At 36.1% G+C, this 11,772-nt stretch overlaps 1 protein-coding gene across 5 annotated transcripts in view; it reads right to left on the bottom strand.

Annotated features, from left to right (window-relative positions):
* The window catches only part of MACIR (macrophage immunometabolism regulator), a 790,687-nt gene that overhangs the window by 621,577 nt on the left and 157,338 nt on the right, over positions 1-11,772 (bottom strand). The gene's annotated exons all lie outside the window — the stretch shown is intronic.

The following is an 11,772-nucleotide window of genomic DNA, read 5'->3' as shown; positions in this document are numbered from 1 at the left end:
AGAGAAGAAAAAGAAATAAAATGAATCCAAATTGGAAAAGAAGAGGTAAAACTACCACTGTTTGCAGATGACATTATACAATACTTGAAGAACCCTAAAGACCCTACCAGAAAACTGTTAGAACTCATCAATGAATTTGGTAAAGTTGCAGGATACAAAATTGATACACAGAAATTGACTGCATTTCTACAGACTTAACAATGAAAGATCAAAAATAAACATCAGAGAAACCATCCCATTTATCATTGCATCAAAAAAAAAATAAAATAAAATACCTAGGAATAAACCTATCTAAAGAGACAAAAGATCTATACTCTGAAAACTGTAAGACACTGATGAAAGAAATCAAAGATGACACAAACAAATGGAAAGATAGACCATGCTCTTGGATTGGAAGGATCAACATTGTCAAAGTGACTATACTACCCCAAGCAATCTACAGATTCAATGCAATCCCTATCAAATTACCAAGGATATTCTTCACAGAGCTAGAACAGCATATTTTAAAATTTATAAGGAAACACAAAGACCCCAAATAGCTAAAGCAATACTGAAAAAGAAAAACAAAAATAGAATAATCAGGCTCCCAAACTTCAGACAATACTACAAAGCTATAGTTAGCAAAACAATATGGTACTAGCACAGAAACAGAAATATAGATTAATGGAACAGGATAGAAAGCCCAGAAATAACCCAAGCATCTATGGTCAACTAATCTATGACAAAGGAGGCAAGAACATACAGTGGAAGAAAGATAGTCTCTTCAATAAGTCATGCTGGGAAAACTGGACAACTACATGTAAAAAAATGAAATTAAAACACTCTCTAACACCATACACAAAAATAAACTCAAAACAGATTAAAGACCTAAATATAAGACCAGATACTATAAAACTCCTAGAGGAAAACACAGGCAGACCTAAATCTCTGACCTAAATCACAGCAACATCTTGTTTGATCTACCTTCTAGAATAATGACAATAAAAACAAACCCATGGGACCTAATTAACTCAAAAGCTTTTGCACAGCAAAGGAAACCATTTTAAAAAATGAAAATACAACCTATGGAATGGAAGAAAATCTTTGAAAACAATGCCACAGACAAAGGCCTAATCTCTAAAATATATAAACAACTCATACAACTCAATGACAACAACAAAACAACCTACTTGAAAAATGGGCAGAAGTCCTCAATAGACATTTCTCCAAAGGAAAGACTACTGGCCAAAAGGCACATGAAAAACTGTTCAAAATCACTAATTATTATAGAAATGTGAATCAAAACTGCAGTGAGGTACCACCTCACACTTGTCAGAAAGGCCATCATTAACAAGTCAACAAATAACAAACGCTGGAGAGAGTATGGAAAAAAGGGAACACTTCTACACTGATGGTGGGAATGTAAATTGATACATGCACTATTGAAAATATGGAGATTCCTCAGAAAACTAAATATAGAACTACCACATGATCCACACTATGAATACCTAGAATGCTTAAACAAAGTTCTGAATATACTACTAGATTATTTGATCAATCATTTGAAGCAGAATGGGAAGGATCTCACATCTGTAATTATTGTATAATGACTTCAGGGAGGTAGAAATATGTCTCTTTTACTTACTGTCTTCCCTAAAGCTAGAACAATGTCTAACATACATTAAGCACTCAATATTCATATAGTAGAAGCATAAATAAATGAATCGCAGTTACTGACCTGATCACATATGAAAATTAAATCTGCTGATTTTGAGTTTAGATTCTGAATTCCATTAGAACTTAATAGATTTTGGAGAGAACTTAAGCATAAAGATATTATAATTACGAAGAAACTGTGACATCTTATAGAACCCAAAGGCAAAAATGCACTTCAGAGGCAGTCGCAATGGGGATTTAAGCATAAGAAACCCAAGGTATCTTCTCTCTCTGCTCTGCTGCTTGTTGTGCCACTTCATTCTTCTTTCTCCTTGCAAGTTGATGTAGAGAACCAGTGCATGAATTCTAAGTCAATATCCTCCTAACAGGATCCACACATGGAGGTTGCCTAACTTTTTTTTTTTTAATTTCCCCAATACATTATTTTTTTTCTACTGTACAAATGAAACTTTCCACAGAAAAGAAAATCATGGACTTGCCTAACCTCTAAATTCATAAAGTCTACAGCAAGAGGATGGGTAGATAAGTCTATGTAGCAATCATAGCTAGCGTCAACATGTTAAGGTGAGCTACTCGGCATATCACCAGTAACAGCAAGAGTCTGCACAGCAACACTTATAGAAGACCAAAATTCAAAAAAGAAACTTCCTCCTTATCAAAGATGAGATCTAGGAAAGGGGCCTTCCTAGTTTAAAGGTACTTATTCCTACACAGAGGAAAAAGCTGTGTCTTTACTCTCCAAATGCTTTTAAGTTGCATCTCTTACCTTGAATGATATCTAGGCATTTGCTGTTCAAATTAAGTGTCTATCTTTGCCTTCAGAGTCTTGAGTGATTAGGGTGACCATATAATTCAGCTTCCAAATCAGGACATTTTGAAAGAAGACACTATTAATAATCATACTGAGACAAAGAATGTAAGCAGGGAATGTCTCAGGCAAAGTGAGACATATGTCATCTTATGAATAATGTACAAATTGGTATTCTCTGTATCCTCATCCATGTGGAGGAACATGATTTTAGCTGACGGCTTCAAGTTTGTATATCTCAGTCCAGTCTCTGTCAGAAAATAACTCCTACCTTTCCATACAATTTCCAACAAACTGAAGGAGACCAATTACTCACGACCAAGGAAGTAGGATCACATTATAACAAAACATCTACAGACCTAATTCTGTGTTAGTTCCAGCCTCACCAACTGGCTATACTGCCTGTAATAAGACATTTGGCTTTCCAGATATTTAGTCTCCTTACCTTTATTTTGTGCTATGCAGATGCTAAAATATTTTTGTTTTTGTTTTTTGTCTGTTTAGGGCCATAACCACGGTACATGGAAGTTCCCAGGCCAGGGGTCAAATTGGAGTAGACCTACACCACAGCCTCAGAAATGCTGCATCCAAGCCATGTCTGTGACCCACACCAAGCTCTTGGCAACACCGGATCCTTAACCTACTAACCAAGGCCAGGTATCAAACGTGCGTCCTCACGGACACTAGTTGGTTGGGTTCATTACCACTGAGCCATGAAGGGAACTCCAGACCCTAAAATAGTTTTGAAGTGCTTTACTTAAACAACAGTTGAGAAATTATTGTTTTTCCTGAGCTCATAAGAAAACAGTGGAATCAATTACCCCATGCTTTTAAAAGGTTAATATGTTATACAATAAATTACTATATAGTTTATTATAAGTAAGGTATAATTCTGTGTAATTTAAGATTATAAATAGAAAACAAGAGACTTTTTTTTCGTGGACACTGTCCAAACATAACTGGGATCAAAAGTGACCATTTATAGAGCTCCACTTTGTGTTGATTTAGCAGCAAAGCAATCAAGTGCTATGTTGTGAATGTGAGTTTGAAACAGGAACTCTCTTGGGTGAATGCCACTGAACCACACCAAATCCTTTCATTTTGCTAAAATCCCCCTTCAGACTTTCCAACTGATTATACATATTTGTCCTTTATGCTTCATCAGTTTCTCAACTTGTAGATAAAAATAAAGTATTTTGCTCAGTGAATCTGTTCAATTGTAGTCACTGTAATTATGACTTTATTTTTAAATGATCCATGCTGTAGTTTTTGTGCTGTAAAATAAATTAGAATTTTGTTTTTGGGAATTTCACTCTATTCTTTGCATCCACATAAGGTAATAATTACGCTCTACTTTCAAATACAGTTTTCATTCTAGCTTCTCTCATTTTTCTCTGGAGTGTTAATTACATGTGAAATCTCATACTAATTGGACCAATAGTTATACATAGCCTGACTTCTTTCAGCATTATTGTATTTACTGTGAATTATTTAATTATAGATTTCCACAAAAATATACTGATGTTTTCAGGATGTTTCCCCCTTCAGTCTCATGAGAACATCATCCTGATCTTTTGAAAGGAATTCGTGTGTGTGTTTATCACCCTTTTTTAAAAAAAACTTTCTTAGACATCTCTCATCCATGAAGATATACATTTTTTATTTTACGACAGGATTTTTTAATTGAACAAAATGTCCCTTAAAATAAAGTAGCAAAAAATAGAGGTTCTCCTTCCACTATAGTTGTGGAAAGAATAAGAAGTATCATTAAAAACTGGAGGTTTTTCTTTTCTCCTACAACATCTATTTTTCTGTTCATAACTGTGACATTTTTACTTTAGGAACAGCTTATACCTCATTCCAAATATAGTAGCAGCTCAGAATTGTGTACACATCAGTTTCAGCTAAAGAAATCTTAGGTGCTCATCCATGCATTACTAGAGAGGTAAAATTTCCAAATTTTTACTGAGAATGTATAAACATACCATGTCAAATAAGACTGCTCCATCACATCCTGCTACAAAGTCTAAATGCTTCAGAAACCAAGTAAATTGAATGTGGCCACCTAACAAACCTGTATGGGATCTACTTATTTTCTCATGCATGTTTGTAAAAGCAACAACAAGCCATGATCCAATGATAAATACACATTTATCACAGTAAAAAAAATTATGACTATAGCATCAGTATATATAGTCAAAAGCTAAAATTAGTTTTTTAAGCATTTTCAAAATTTTATCTTCTGTGATGATTCGTTCATTCATTCATTCACTCATTCCCAGTATGTGCCAGACCCTGGAGAATACTGGCCTGACAGACAAAGTCTCTGTCCTCATCGACGAGCTGACCTTGTAGGGTAGGAATCTAGCAGTAAACTAGCAATGCACTAAATCAACAAATTAAACAAGTACACAAGGTGATGAGTGCAAGGATGAAAATAACCACCTTATTCTGAGAGAGAAGTAAAATCATGATGTCAATCAGACGGGATGGGCAGGAAAGGTCTCTCTATTAAACCGAGACCCAGAAGATAAGAGCAAATCCCTTTGGAAATAGGTTAATTTCTGCTGGAGCATGTAAAACAAGTGAGCAATTATAAAAGAGGTTGTTGATGAAAAGAGTTTGCTGATGGTGGAGCAGGAGCTGCTGGGACACAAGTGACCAAGGGAGTGTAAATCAGATTGGCAAATGTATCTAAGGAGATGAGGTGATAATAGATAACTGGGGGGACCAGGCTTCTTACCATCACTGGAGTGAACTAGGAGGAGAGGTATAATTGAATCAATTGTAATAAATTTTTGGTTAAAAGTAAGCATTGCTCTTGCATTAAAGGCTTCAAATATTTTGCTAGGTGGCATTAGCATCCTAAATCAACTGACTAGCTATTAAAGCAGAACTGCTCAAATGTGTGATGACATAAATTTTTCCTCATGATTTTCAACTAATTATAATAGTTTAAAAATAAAATGTGATAAATTGCATGACATATTTTTGACACTACCTAATCCCTGTACCTCTTGGTAGGCTGCCCATTCAGTGAGAATTGAACTAGGTGCTAATGGATTTTGACTCTCTACCACTCCAGGAACTTTTACCATTGATAAACACACTGTCATACAATGGTGTTAAGATAACAAAGTATTGTGTGCTAAATTACTTTTTATTTACCATGCAACTATTGGGCTCATTTGATTATTGCCAATGCTGATGGTTAACAACTGAGTTAGCGTTTCTCTCTCCCAAGGTTTCAAGTTGTACCTTTACAATAGCCAGTTTTCTCACAAATTCATATTGGTTGTTGTTCAATTATCTGTCATTACGAAATTAACTCAGAGAAAAAACCCTAAAATCAAAGGTCAATTGTGTCACATGTAAAGGTATTCAGTACATTCATTGTCATATCATAAAATCCTTGCTTCATACCAAAACAAACAAAAATTCAAAAAATAGCTAGCAGTTATTAATTGTCATTAATTGCTTTCTAGGTGCCAATCATTGTGCTAATCCTTTTTATGTATTGGTTTATTAATCCTCACCAAAAACCTATGAAACAGATGTCATTTTTGTGTATATTTTATAGCTGAAGGGACAGATATGAGACTGAGCTTCAAGGAGCAACTCACAAATCTTCATGGCAAAACTGGGCTGCCAAGGACCTGTGAGCTGCTTGGTCAAAATCAGGAGCAAATTTATTTTTTTTTATTTTAAATAATCTCAAATGTATAAAAAAGTTATGAGTATTGTACAAAGAGACTTATTCCTGAATCATCTGAGAAAAAGTTGCTGACATAATACGCCAGCACACTTGTTAATGTGCAAATCTGACAAACAAGGACATTTTGCTACATAACCACAACACAATCATCAAAAGAAGTTAATAATGATACAGTACCACCAACTAATCCTCAGACCCCACTGGCATTTCACCAATTGTTCTAATAATGTCTTTTATTAAGATTCACTTCAAAATCATACAGTGTATCTGGTTGTCACATCTCTCAGTCTCCTCCCATCTGCAACAGTTCCTTAACATTCATGAAGTGAGCATTTATGAGTTTATAGGTCATTTATTTTGTAGCATTACCCTTGATTTTGGTTATTGTGATATTTTCTCATGATTATATTAAAAATAACACATTGGAGTTCCCATTGTGACACAGTGGAAATGAACCTGACTAGTATCCACAAGGATGTGGGTTCAATCCCTGGCCTTGGTCAGTGGGTTAAGGATCGAGTGTTGCCACAAGCTGCAGTGTAGGTCATGGTCATGGATTGGATCTGGTGTGTTGTGGTGTTGCAGTGGCTGTGGCATAGGCTGGCAGCTGTAGCTCCAATTCCACCCCTAGCCTCAGAACTTCCATATGCCACAGGTAAAGCCCTAAAAAATAAATAAATAAATAAATAAATAAATAACACAGATGAGAAGCTGGATTCTTCTCATCTCATCCTATTAATCAATAGTCAAAAAATCTATTTGCACCATTACTATTAATTTTACTTCGATCATTTCATTAAGGTGATGTCTGCCAGGTTTCTCCCCTGCAACATTATTCTTTAACCCCTATAATTAATAAAGTAGTTGTGGAGAGGCATTTTTAAACTATGTAACTATCTCTTCCATCATCAAAATTTTAATTTATATACTTATTTATATCAGTATAGATTCATGGTTTCTGATTTTATTCAATAGGTTATAATCCATTATTTTCATTACTTGTTTTGCTATTTTGAATTGCCTCAGATTTGGTCAGTAGGAGTTCCTTCAAACTGGTTCTGTGTCAGGCTGATACTGTCCACATCATTCTTAGACCACTTTTTTATTTTCTTGCACAAAAAGATGTTATCAGTTTATACTGTACTTTCCCCGCTCCGGCCTCGAAGCAGACATTTCTCCAGGAAGCCCTTATTTCTTTTGGTAGAAATAGGAGTACTGTCAGTTGTCAGCCACTTCAGGGGGTGTCTACAGTAGTCACCTTGCCCAATATTACAGAGCCTGGGCAGCCAAGTGAGGCAGGTACGAGAGTATGGAAAACCCAAACTGCAACTGCAACCCAGAGTCACTAGTTGTATTCATTGACATTGGGATATTGCTTTCCCCAGGCCCACTCGGTGGGCAGACATATTGTGTGTATATATAAATATAAACACTTTTACACGTGTATTTATTTATACATCTGTGGTAAGCTTAAATATGGCCCCCAAAAGATATTCACGGACTAATCCTGGAACATGTGAATGCTACCTTACACTGTGGGGGCAGGGAAAGAAGAAGGAGAGCCTTTGTAGATATAAATTAAAAATATTGAGATAAGGAAGTTATTCTGGATAACTGGGCTTAACCTAATCACAAGGGTTCCTATAAAAGAAAGGCAGAAACACTATGGAGAACAGTATGGAGGTTGCTAAAAAAAACTAAAACAAGAACTACAATATGATTCTCTAATCCCACTCTTGGACATATCTGGAAAAAAACATAATTTGATAAGACATATGTACACCTGATCTTCACAGCAGCACTACTCACAATAGCCAAGTCATGGAAGCAAACTAAATGTTCATCAGCAAAAGAATGGATAAAGACATGGTATAAATATACAATGGACTATCAGCCATAAAAAGAATGAAATAATGCCATTTGCAGCAACATGGATTGACCTAGAGATTGTCATACTGAGTGAATTAAGTCAGATAAAGAAATACAAATATCATATGATATCATTTATATGTGGAATCTAAAATATGGTACAAATGAACTTATTTACAAACTTTGAAAAATTGAAACAGACTCACAGACATAAAAAACAAACTTATGGTTATCAAAAGGGTAAAGAGGGGAGGAATAAATTAGGAGTTTGGAATTAAAATACATATACTACTATATATCAATAGGCAATAAAGACATACTGTATAATATATGGAACTATATTTAATGTCTTATAATAACCTACACTGAAAAAGAATGTATATATGTATAATTGAATCACTTTGCTATACAATGAAAAACAACATTGTAAATCAACGATGCATCAATAAAAATTTCTTTAGAAAGAGAGAAAGGCAGGAGCATCAGAATCAGACAAGGAGATATGATGATGGAAGCAAAGGCTGGGGTGAGGCAGGATCAACAGCCAAGGAATGTTGGAAGCTTGCAGAAGCTAGAAAAAGCAAGGAAATAGGTTCTTTCTCATAGCTTTCAGAAGGAATATAGTTCTGCCAAAACCTTGACTTCAGCCCTGTGAGACTTATTCCAGATTTCTACCCCTCAGAACTGTGAGAAAAAAAATTTCTGTTGTTTTTAAGTCACCAAGTTTTTGGTAATTTTTACATTAGCCATGGGAAATTAATCCACACTCTACTATCCCCTGGAAGCCTTTCTTACCCAGCTCAGACTCTGATATCCCATATCACACCACCACCCTCCTTACCATGCTGGGCTCCACCCTGTAGCAAAAAGCCCCCATGCGAGAACAACCTTCTCACTCTGCTCAGACATGGAGACCTCATTCATGTTGGGCCACTCTATACAGATGCTCTCCACAGCCCATTGAGGTTCCAATTCTGCAGGCCCCAGAGCAGGCTGCCTTTTGGTACAGAGGTCTTCCTCCTTTTATTGCACCCCTATAACCATTCCAATCTGTTCTTCCATGGGCACATCTTTCTCCCACTGTTTGCAATGAAGTAACCACCTTCCCTCCTCCCCTCAGAGGAGTCCAAACATTCATTCTCAGAGAAATTAAACCAGAGTCTCCAGACTGGAGAATACCAGGTACCTGAGGTAAAGATTAACAGAGTCTCCTCTTCTGCACACTTCTCCAAAAACGCTGGCAGCCAAACTTACACTCAACCAGAAAGGAGCTCAGGGAAGCCTCCTCTGGAGAGAATGAGTAGCCTCCAAGAGTAGATCAATAGGTAACTGATATTTGGAGCCACTCTCCCAAAAAACAGGGCGTTTGTTCCACTGTTTATAGATCAACAAATACCACGAAGGCACACAGGTTCTGATAAGGGTCTTCATACATAACATTTGATTTATTGCACAGCAAAATATCATAAGATCATTCAGGGAATCCAAAATGAAGCATTTTTTTTTTAAAGTAAGAAGACAAAAGAATCCAGAAAAAATAGTGCAGGGAATAGCAGAAGAAATTTTAAATACATTATTCTCAGAAAACTAAACGAAAAAGAGAAATCTATAAAAGACAAATAGACACAAGAAGAGATCTTAGAAATGAAAATAAAATTGATTAAATTTTAAAATTGAGGAAAAAATGGTAACTATGCTAAATTATGGATGAATTAATTAACCTGATTGTGGTAATAATTTCACAAAGTATACATATATCAACATGTTGTACACCTTAAATATATATACATTATTTTGTCAATTATACCTCAATAATGCTGGAGAAAACATTTTTAATAAATAAAAATTCAATAGAAAAGTTGAAAGTTAAAATTGAGGCTTTCTTTCACAAAGAAGCATAAAAAGACAGAGGAAATATAAAATTAGAAAAAAGTGAGGAAAAAGAAGATCATTCCAGGCTCTATTACATCCAACTGATGGAATTATAAAAAGGAAAATAGAGAAAATTATAAAAAATATAATACAAATTTATCAGAGATCAAGGGCATAAATCTCAAGATTGATCCTCAATAAATAAAAGCAAAAAACAATACTGACATGAAGATTCGTAATAATGAAATTATGACAGGATAAGTAGAAGACCCTAAAATCTTCAGAGAAAAGCTAGGTTACATCCAAAGGGATAGGGTTAGAATAGATTATCTCTATAACCTAGAATTATATATTCAGCCACTCTGTTAATCAAATGTGATGGTGGAATAATGATTTTTCAGATCAGAACGGCTCAAAAATGTATTTCCTGTGAACCCTTTTCTATCAGTCAGAAGAGGCCAGCTTATAAGCAATATCAAAATTGCATTTGCTAATATAGCAACGCTTTTCTTTCTTGTCATTCTTGGTATTTATGTGACTTCAGGAGATTCTCCAGGTCAACCATGGCAATTTAGCGATCCACGCTTAGTTTTGGTATTACGACCGTTGCTACACAAGGCATGGGCATCTTCTTCCATGGGGAAAGAGAATGCTTTTGCCTAAACTGGTATGTCACTTCTACTACAGACCACTGGCCAGGACTAGATAATGACCTAGGAGGCAGTTAAGTGTCATCCTCCCATTCATCCAGGAAGGGAGGAAAACTGATCACAGAGAGGTACTGTGTCTACCATACCTGTTTCAAGAGGCCACTGTGGGATGTGCTCAACCAAACATAGGAATTATTCAAGAAAAGGCAAAATATGAGATTCAGAAAATAGGGATTCCACATCATCAGGCCTAGAAAGCAATTAGTTCAGATTCAAGCAAGAGGATCCAAGGTTCTGGTAAAGAAGTCATGAAGGGAGGAGTAAAAAAATGGAACTGAGAGACTATCATTTATGTGTGGGGCGTTAGAAAAAAAAGATCATAGTCAACTATAATGGGAACTTTCCTGGAAAACAGAGGTCCCATTGTGGCTCAGAGGATAAAGAACCTGCATCGTGAGGATGCAGGTTTGATACTTGGCCTTGCTCAATGGGTTAAGGATTCAGTGTTGTTGCAAGCTGCAGCACAGCTCTCAGATGAGGCTCAGAGGCAGAGTTGCTGTGGCTGTGGCATAGGCTGGAAACCGCAGCTCCAATTCGTCTCTTAGCCTAGGAACTTCCATATACTGCAGGTACACCCCTAAAAAAAAAACAAAAGAAGAAAAAAAAGTTGTTAATAAACAATGGAAATAAAAACATAGTAACTAAGGGAAATGAAAGTGCTGTAAGAAAACAATGAAATTATATTCACTACTTGGCTTAGCAATAACATAATTTACCTGGGCATAATAATTGACTATTACCTTGAAACAGAAATTGTTATATAACTATACTGGAGTGGAATGAAAAGATAGGGAGTGAAAGAATTAAATACTCATGAGCCCACATCAAGAAGTCAATATTAAATGTCTGAACTAGGCATATCCAGGAATAAACATAGTACATGTACGTTGCTCTTACTATCTCCTCTCTGAAGGTGCTCTCTATCCTGGGCTGAGCCATCACCCCCACCTCCATCACCTTTGGTAAGCTCCCCAGATGGCTGGAGTTAAGGTGAAGTCCAGCACCTGGATGGCCCACATCCCCTGCATGCTGAACCTGGCCATACTATGTCACTTCTACACTCCTGGACTTCAATGGAATGAAATACCACAGGGTGTGGGATAGGTACCTGGGGAGGCCACCAAGGGCCATGTATCATGATC

The sequence above is a fragment of the Sus scrofa genome, chromosome 2 (genome assembly GCF_054392235.1).
Source record: "Sus scrofa isolate SSC_HxYL_T2T_F1_AM1 chromosome 2, Sscrofa_HxYL_maternal_Yorkshire_Landrace_v2.0, whole genome shotgun sequence".
Taxonomy (NCBI): Eukaryota; Metazoa; Chordata; class Mammalia; order Artiodactyla; family Suidae; genus Sus; species Sus scrofa.
Note: the sequence above shows the minus strand (reverse complement) of the source record. Positions and strands in the feature narration are given on the sequence as shown.